The 9,251-nt window shown below is 38.7% G+C and overlaps 1 pseudogene; it reads left to right on the top strand.

Annotated features, from left to right (window-relative positions):
* The first annotated feature begins 589 nt into the window (after positions 1-589).
* Positions 590-9,251, top strand: part of LOC123250134 — a 94,576-nt pseudogene continuing 85,914 nt past the window's right edge.

The following is a 9,251-nucleotide window of genomic DNA, read 5'->3' as shown; positions in this document are numbered from 1 at the left end:
AGAAATGGGAAAATCAGCTAAAAAACCAAGGATAAGTACTTTGCTTTTGTATGAATACCATTAATACTATAATGCAGAAACATGTAAAGGGGGAGCAAATTAATCCATTGCTTTGATTACAAGTCATTGCAGTTTCACAGAATCTAATTATATGTCATGAAATACAGCTCCTACAAAGTATGCTGGTAAAGATAACCCTATAGATTATAGTGTAGATTAGTTTATTTAAAACCAGTGGTGTGTTCCAACTTGCTTGTTGTCAGCGTAGCATACAATACACCCAGAGATGCCAGAAATGCCGACAATTCTCATAGAAATGGCTGTCCGCCCCCTACTCAGAAAACCAATTCATGCCTACAGCCTTCCCAATTATTATTCCATTGCCTAGCTCCCTTTTCAGGTGAAGCTGACTAAGAAGATGGTAGTGGGCCAAGCCTGGCAACACCTGGAGGCCAGCAACACCTGGAGACCCTTTTCAGTGAGGCTGAAGAATGGAAAGGGGGAATAGCAAACATGCTGGGTATTCTGAAAGACCACACAGGGATGCTGATCAAACCGGATTCCCCACCTGCCTTTAATACTGCCAGCTATGAGCTATTGGCAGTCTGTCTTTGACACCTGGAAGGGTAATGAAAGCAAACTTGCTATGGTCCCAAAACAGCAGGATTTTTCTATTGGGCAGAGGCAGAAACCATCACTAAAAACCTATCCTGATGCCTCCGGGCTGGTGTGGAGAAGCCCCGGCACTCCCAAAGTCTATGCCAGCAAAATGAATACTCAGGTGATAGGATCTGCTAAGATACTAAGGCTGTCAGGACAAAGGATAACGCCCTCCTTTGGTACAAGAAACAGTCTAAATTCAGAGAGGTTGTTCACTGGAAGATGAGGAGAAGACTTCTTTTTTCCCTTCCCCACTACCATTTACTCCAGTATGGCATAGATACAATTTGCCTCCATGAAGGGATGGAATCACAGATTTGTTTTGAAATATGGGAATAAAAGCCACAAACTGATTTAAGATGACCTCCAATTAGGAACAACAAGGATGGGCTTGAAAGAGAGAAGAGAAGGTGGAAGGAGTATGCAATAAAAGTAGAAGCAGATAAAAGAATGTAGGAACTTCATGCCTGGGTTGTAGTATATTTATTTTGTGTGTGACAAAAAGGTCAGCAGAGAAAAGAGAAGCCATACAATATCTCATGTATTGTATGTTCACATATCTGGAGCCGGAAGAAGACTTCGTAGCATCTAGCCTGAATCTCTCATTTTAAGAAAACAGGCACAGAGGGATTAAAATGGCTTCCCCGGAGTCGCACTGGATTTGAAGGCATATCTTCTGACTCCTAGCCCTCTTTCTTTGTTACCTACCATGCTATCAATGGAAAGAATCACAGCACTTCAGAGGGCATGTAGAAAAATATATTCAAATGGGAAATTTACCTTGCATTGATAAATAGACTGGCCTCTGGTATTCTGAGTTGTCTGACTTTAACTCCAGTGACTCATTCAGTCACTCAACATTTAAGGTTTAGACTTTATCTAGTAGGAAAACAAGCTTTTGGTTGCTAGAGAAGCAACCTCTTTTCCTTCCAACTGCCTGAATTGTTGTTGAGTCATTTTAGTTGTGTCTGACCCTGCAATCCCATTTAGGGTTTTTTTGGCAAGGATACTGGAGTGGTTTGCTGTTTTCTTCCCTTGCTCATTTTATATATGAGGAAACTGAGGCAAATAGGGATAAGTGACTGTCCTAGGGTTACACAGTTAAAGTGTCCAAGATAAGATTTGAATTCTAGAAGATGAGCCTCCCTAATCTAAGCCCAGTGTTCTATCCACTATGCCACCCCATTGCTTAAATCATAGCAACAGTAGAGGACAAAATCTCAGAACTACTTCCTGATGTTACAGTTTCAGCTTCTGCAGATTTGGGAACTACATGAGCAATTCTCTTCTCTCTCCAAGAAGCTGACGCAACTTTTGTGACCCTCTGCCCCTTAAGTAGAACTTAGCTACTTGGGATTATGGTAAAGAGGTGAGAGGACCCACTCTCTTAGCTCTGGTTGGATCTTAGTGTCTTAGCTCAGCTGTTTACGATGCATCTAATATTTAAAAAATAATATTTTCTTTTTTTACTTAATTACATGAAAAAAAATTTAACTTTCATTTTTTTAAAGTTTGATCCAAACTCAAACCGTTTCTGCCTCCCTCCCCTCTCCTTTCCCTGAGATGGCAAGCAATCTGGTATGATTTTACATATATTATAGCATAAAACACCTGTCCGTATTACTCATTTTGTGAAAGAGAACTCAAACAAACAAAAGAAAAGTGAAGAAATAAAGTGAAATATAGAAAGTCTTGATCTGCAATCAGACTCCATCAGTTCTTTCTTTGGAGATGGATGTTTTCCATCGTGAATCCTTGAAGATTGTCTTGGATCACTATATTGCTAAAAATATCTAAATTATTCACAAATTTTCATTATGCAATATTGCTGCCACTATGGACATTGTTCTCCTGGATCTACTCACTTCACTTTCTACCAGTTAATGTAGGCCTTTCCAGGTTTTAATATTTTATTTTTATTTTTTTAATTTGAATTTGGAAACTGTTATTTAATTAATTAATTTAGAATATTTTTCCATGGTTACAAGATTCATGTTCTTTCCCTCCCCTCCCCTCACTCCCTCCCATAGCCGACGTGCAATTCCACTGGGTTTTATATGTGTCATTGATCAAGACCTATTTCCATATTATTGATATTTGCACTGGGGTGCTCATTTAGAGTCAATATCCCCAATCATATCCCCATCAACCCATGTGTTCATGCAGTTGTTTTTCTTCTGTGTTTCTGCTCCCATACTTCTTCCTCTGAATGTGGATAGTGTTCATTCTCACAAGTCCCTCAGAATTGTCCTGGATCATTGCATTGCTGCTAGTAGAAAAGTATTACATTTGATTGTACCACAGTGTATCAGTCTCTGCATATAATGTTCTCCTGGATCTGCTTCTTTTACTCTGCATCAATTCCTGGAGGTCATTCCAGTTCACATGGAATTCCTCCAGTTCATTATTCCTTTTAGCACAATAGTATTCCATCACCATCAGATACTACAGTTTGTTCAACCATTCCCCAGTCCATGTATACCCCCTCATTTTCCAATTTTTTGCCACCACAAAGAGCACAGTTATAAATATTTTTGTACAAGTCTTTTCCCCTATTATCTCTTTGGGGTATAAACCCAGCAGTGGTATGACTTTTCCAGGGTTTTTTAAAAATCATCCTTCCCATCATTTCTTATAGCACAATAGTATTCCACTACAATCTAATGCCACGATTTGTTCAGGCATTCCCCAAATGATGGACATCCTCTCAGTTTTCAATTCTTTGCTATCACAAAAAGAATTCAAAGCATCTTACATCTTAAAAAACCTGATTGTACAACTAATGTCTTTTTTGATATGTTCATCACAACGTGGATGGCTCCTCCTCTCTCAATCCAACCTTAAAAAGTCTGAGCCAACTAATTTACCCTCAGTTGTTTCACACTGAATATAGAATGGGTTCTAGGATCATAGGCTCATAAAGTCAAATCTGAAAAGAATTTCAGAGGTTATCAGGTCTAGCTCTTATTTAACAGTTGAGGAAACTGAGGTCTTGGAACACAGGAGCAGATGTGGAATACAAACCCAAATCTAATGCTTGTTCTATTGTGCCTGACTTCCTCAAATAGGCATGCCCACAATCTCCAGAGGGAGATGCAGTCAAAAGGCTCACCTCCCTGTAAGCTCATCGGGCTGAACAGATAACTTCCCTAATGAGCCTCCTATGGTTAAAAAGGACTTAAAACTTTGTAAACTGAAGAGCACTAAATATTAATTATTCAACTATTATTATTGAGGCTTTTCTACTTCTCTAATTTTCTCTTTTTCTTTCTCTCATCTTCCCATCCTCTAAATGTGGACATCTTCCCAGACTTTGCCATCAGCCTCTACTTTTCCTTTGCCATATTCATTCCCTTAAGCTTATCAGATCTCATAGAGAAGCATCATGACATAGTCTTGGACTTGAAATCAGGAGACTTGGGTTTGAATCAATAATAGTAATAACCAGCATTTTTATGAAACTTTAAGATTTGTAAAGCATTTTTATACATCATATCCTGTGATTCTCACATGATATATGCTATTATTATCATTCTTCCTTTTACAGATGAGGAACCTGAGGCTGACTGAGGTTTTGTGACTTATTCAGGGTCACACAACTAATTAAGTGTCTGAGGCAAGATTTAAATTCAGATCTTTCTGACTCCAAGGTTAGCCATGTATTCACTATGTTATGTCTCCATTCCAGCTTTGGCATATATAAACTGGATGGGTGTGTCACTTGGTTTATGTTTCCTCATCTTTGAAACAGATAAATATATTGAATTATCCCTCTCAACTGAGGGTAATGAGGAAAGTGTTCTGAGAGCCTTAAAGTACTACACAAATGTAAAGCAATTTTTATTCACCTATTGCCTTTAGAGAAAAGGCTTTTAAATTCATAACTGAAGTTTTAGATATACATCTGTGTTTCGTCCCACATTTCTCTCCATCTTTAGGAAATCAATCTTTTTTTGCCTTTATTTTATTTTAATAATATTTTAATTATCCCAATTGCATATGAAAACCATTATTAACAATCATTTTCTAAAAATTTGAGTTCCAAATTCTTTCCGTCCCTGCCTTTCCTTCCCCCTTCCTGAGACTGCAAGCAATTGGATATAGGTTATACATGTGTAATCATGTAAAACATATTTTCCATATTATTCATACTATAAAAGAAAACATAGACCCAGCCCCCCACCAAAAAATTCCACACAAAAAAATAATGAAAAAAAGTATGCTTTGATCTTCATTTAGACTTCATCAGTTCTTTCTCTGGAGATGGATAGCATTTTTCATCACGAGTTCTTTGAAATTGTCTTGGCTCATATGTTGTGGACAATAGCTAAATCATTAACAGTTGATTATTGTTATGATATTGCTGTTATTATGTATGATACTCTCCTGGTTCTGTTCACTTCCCTTTACATCAGTTCATATAAGTCTTTCAATGTTTTTTTGAAATCATCCTGCTCATAATTTCTTCTAGAATAATAGTATTGGAAAATGGGTTTTTAATCTGAGTTCTGTGGTCTGTGACTCCCCCCCCCCACACCTTCAGTATTTTGATAATTGAATTTCAACACAATTGATTTCCTTGGTACTCCTATGTGTTTTATTTTATTTGTATAAAAAACATGATTAGGAGAAGGAGTCCATAGGTTTCCCCAGATTGCACAAGGAATACATGACACACACAAAAATGATTTAGATCCCTGATCCATCACCTGAAACTCGACATGTCAAAATCTAGATGCATTATCTTGGCTTCCACAAACTAATTTCTATTCTGAAAAACCACCATTCTTTCAGTTTCCACATTGAGCAACGATGAGATCATCTTTGATTTTCCATAGGAACATGGCCCTACCAGATGGAATGGAAAAGAGGAGAGGTCACCATTAAAAATTTGTAGCAAACCAGGCTGAAGAAGAAATTGGTTTTCAATGTCAGAAGGTTACAAAGAGAAACAAGTAGGTAGGTAGAAACTTTTTAAGGAATGGAAGAGAAAAGATCTTGTGTTTAACAAGGAAAGGGGAGAAAATGCACAAACATCTATGTCTGGCCTTGCAAAAACAGGAAAAAGAAAATTTAAAAAATGTTGGTAGAAATTTAAGTAGAAGTTCTACAAGCCAGAAGAGTGGTATTATTCATACTAATTGCATAACAGAGGAGGCTGAGAGTATACAAAGATGCCAGAAACTCACACATGAGTCAAAGTATTTGGATGCTTTACTTAAAAAGGCAGGGCCTAGAATTCCTAGCATCCGACACTTGCCAGGGCTAGTGAGCTTTTCTAACTTGAGGGCGAAGATTGTTTCATTGTTTTTTCTCTTTAAATCCTCCATTCTAATTACAGTAGATGCTTACTATTTGTTGAATTGAACTACAATATTTATTGTATACATAGAATATGCTGTAGCTGGGCTAGGAATTATAGGCTATAAGAGGGTCATTGTATGGGCAAGAGTATGACCTCTTACCTGTCTGGAGTTAGCAGTGGGCGCTGGTACCAGCATCCCTTGGAGCAGAGGGCATGAGTGTTCCAGTCCCAGTCCCTGCCCCTCTTAGAGTCTATGTTTGGTTCCTGCCTTTCTTACCCGGCGATCTGAAGCTGTATGTAGGTGGATGCAATATCTATTGGGCTCTGTGTTACCATGACGACCCTGCACACTTCCTTCTCTTCCACCCAGGACCCAGGTAGGAAAGAACAGTTATGGATAGCAGACCATCTGCACTCTGTCCCTGCTCCAGCCCTAGATCCCTTTGGGAGTTATTTGAAGGTCATCTCCTCCCACCCACCTTGCTCATCAAACCATCTCCTCACACCATCATAACCATGGAATAGTCAGTTAAACCGAGAAGAGTTCAAAGCTGACCTCAGATACTTACTGACTTCAGATACTTGCCTCAGTTTCCTCAACTATGAAGTGAGGATAATAATTGCACCTACACTATATAGGGTTATTGTGAGGATCAAGACACTTTTGACAGCGCCTGACACATAAAAGGTGCTTAATAAATGTTTATTCTCCCTGTCTTGTATGCTGCCAGGAATTTTGGACCATAGTCATCTTGATGCCAGGACATTTAGACCTTTAAATACCAAAATTTATCAGGATTCAAGGGAGCACTCCACATAAGAGATGTCTTCTCCATCCTTTTAAGGATGAGGCAAAGGGGTTGGTGTTAAGGAGGAGTTGATTGTAGGCACCAGATGGCCAGGTAGCTCTCCAGACCAAAAGCTTGGTCAGAATCCTTTGTTGTTTGACTCCATCCCAACTTCATGTCACACCCTGTTCAATTATTTCTGTAATACTTGTGGGACACACTCTTCTGTTTGATGTTTAAAGCTCTTTCAATGCCTTTTTACCTGGTCTAATTTTGTTTTTTAAACTCTTACCTTCTGTCTTAGAATTCCTAGGCAGAAGAGAGGTAAGGGGTAGGCAACAGGGGTTAAGTGACTTGCTCAGGGTCACACAGCTAGGAAGTATCTGAGGCCAGATTTAAGCTCTAAACTCCAGACCTGGGTCTCTTCCACTGTGCTACCTAGCTGCCTATCAGTCTTCTTTTTTAAGTCCTTACTTTCCATCTTACAATCAATACCGTGTATTGGTTCTAAGGCGAAGAGCAGAAAGGGTTAAACATTAAGTGACTTTGCCCAGGATCACACAAGTAGGAAGTGTTAGAGGTCAGATTTGAACCCAGGATGTCCCTTTCTAATCACTTAAGAGCCATATAGAGTGAGCCACCCAGCTGCCCCCTCTATATGGCTCTTAAATGAATTTAGGAGATACATGTTGCTACCCCAATTAGAATGTAAACCTACTAAGGACAAGGATCATTTTGCAATTTTTCTTTGGGACTCCAATTCTTAACATAGTGGCTGACACCTAGGGCACGTTTAAACACGGTGACTGATTCAGTGAATTAATTAATTGATTGATGAGACTAAATTCTATCCTCTCCCAAGAATGCCGTAGGAAGGGAAGGTGGTAGCATGAGTAATCACTGAAAGTAAACCCAGCAGACTTTAGTACCTGCTTCACCTCTCAATTTTCACATGTGACTGGGAAGATGTGTTTTTTTTTTGTTTTTTTTTTTTTTTGCAGTAGAAAGCAGCTTCGGTTGATAGAGTGATGGACAGACATGCCAACAGCAATAAAAGGAAATACTGTATCTAGATAACGGAGACACTTTAAAGGAAACAGTCCAGCATGCTAAAGGAAGGAGATGCTCATGTTACATAGTGTTTAGAAACAGAGCGAGGAAGGATTTGTTTTCAGCCTAGAACACCACAAACCTATGGATTCCCATCCAAGCCTGGCAGATATATGAGAAAGAGGTCCAGAGATGCCACAGAATATCCCATTAGTCAAAAGGTGAGAGAAAAATGAAAGACTCACATCACTATTCTTTCTATAAACATTGGCATCATTCCCTCTAATGGGAAAAGAAAGATGGACACCAGAGAAGTGTAGAAGGGAAAGAATGGGTATTTACCAAAAGGATAAAGACTATGATCCATTGGTACCAAGAACTATCCCAAAGGGAAATCGTCTTGACCAATACAGTTGGGCACCTTCTCAGTTTACTAAGATTTTCCTAGAGCAGCAATGTCAAACTCAAAAAGAAATGAGACCACTAAATGGTACATAAGGATCCCTGTGGGCCATATATTTACTTAGAAAATCACATATTAACTTCATCTAGCTTGTACTGTATTTTTATTGAGTTTGTTAAATATTTCCCAATTGCATTTTCTTAAAACCATCATCTTCCATCTTACCCATACTGTGAATGGGTTCCAAGGCAGAAGAGCAGTAAGGGCTAGGCAATGGGGGTTAAGTGATTTGGCCAGGGTCAAAAACTAAGAAGAATCTAAGATCAGATCTGAACCCAGGATTTCCCAATTCTAGGCCTGGCTCTCTATCTCCTGAGCCATTTAGCTACCCAAACCCATTGACTTTTGATTTGGTCCAGACTTGATTTCACCAAGAACTGCTGAGCAAATTCCCTCCAACTAATATGCATCTGTCACTGCTCTGCAATTTAGTCATAGGGGGTTGCCTGGGGGCAGGGAGGAGGACTAAGAAAGAAAGGGACTTGCCTAAGGTCATGCAGTCAATGTATGTTAGAGACAACACCTGAATCCAAGTCTTCTCTACTCTGGAGTCAACTCTCTAGCTACTATGCTTCCATTCCATTCCAAGCATTTGTAGGTGTTAGAAAACCTTGGCTCCTTTGCCCAATAATTATTTAAACTTAGGCAACCTCTCTCTAAGCTTCAATTTCCTTGTCTGTTAAAAAGGGATAATAATACCTGTTGTGCCTACACATAGGGATGTTTTGACAATAACATGATATAAGATGTACTCTGTAAAGTACTGTACAAATACCAAGTCTTACTACTGTGATTCTCACCCTAGAGATATGGTCAAGAAAACTGGTGAGAAGGTGACACATTAAAAAAAAAGCATATATATATATATATATATATATATATATATATATATATATATATATATATATTCTGCTGGCAGTCTTATAAAATGGATATAGGACTGGCCATTGTCTCAGGAAAACTTGTCTTGGACATATAATAGCCA

Source organism: Gracilinanus agilis, chromosome 5, assembly GCF_016433145.1.
Source record: "Gracilinanus agilis isolate LMUSP501 chromosome 5, AgileGrace, whole genome shotgun sequence".
Classification (NCBI taxonomy): Eukaryota; Metazoa; Chordata; class Mammalia; order Didelphimorphia; family Didelphidae; genus Gracilinanus; species Gracilinanus agilis.
The sequence above is the reverse complement of the archived record's forward strand: the minus strand, read 5'-3'. Positions and strand labels throughout refer to the sequence as shown.